The sequence below is a fragment of the Balaenoptera borealis genome (assembly GCF_965194805.1).
Source record: "Balaenoptera borealis genome assembly, chromosome: X".
NCBI lineage: Eukaryota > Metazoa > Chordata > Mammalia > Artiodactyla > Balaenopteridae > Balaenoptera > Balaenoptera borealis.
The window spans coordinates 78,106,052-78,106,717 of NC_138881.1; positions in this window are offsets into that span (position 1 = coordinate 78,106,052).

Sequence of the window (666 nt, forward strand, 5' to 3'; positions counted from 1 at the left end):
AATATATATATATTCAAACCAAAGGAAAGAGAGAGAAATCTCAAGGTGCCAGAAAAAAACTCTAAGCTAGATTAACAACCTTAGCTGACTCTAGTGATCTAGAGATACCCTACTGAATACAGTATAGACATAGGGGATGAGACCTTAAATCCATATGGGGATAAGAGATCTGGTCTTGGATGAAGGTAAAGCAGGGAATTACATTTGAAATAGCATAAAGCTGAGACTTTGGAAAGGCTAACCCTTCAACGAAAGGATATTGGAAAGATTCTGCCCACTGGCCCACAAAATCTATAAGGAATTTGTTTCTCTGCCTAGAATTTCTTGGTGAAAAAATATATTCCATTAAAAAATAATGTTTAAGATACCAAATGGGCATGTGAAATCAAATTTACACCACTTATTTGGTGCAAAAATCCTGAGGCCAATAAATGTACCTGAAACCCCTGAGGGCACACCTACTATAGCAAATGCAAAATCTCTTTAACAACTGTGGTGAATGCCTTGATGGGCCACCCAGATCCCCCTGAAAAATGAAGAACTTATTTCCCCCAGCTGTATGGAGTGAGGCCTAGGAGATAGCCTATAGCTGTCAGCCCCTATGGGGATTACCTCTGCTGAAAAGAGCCAACTTGCCCAGGAGCACACTTTCATGTCAAGGCAGCC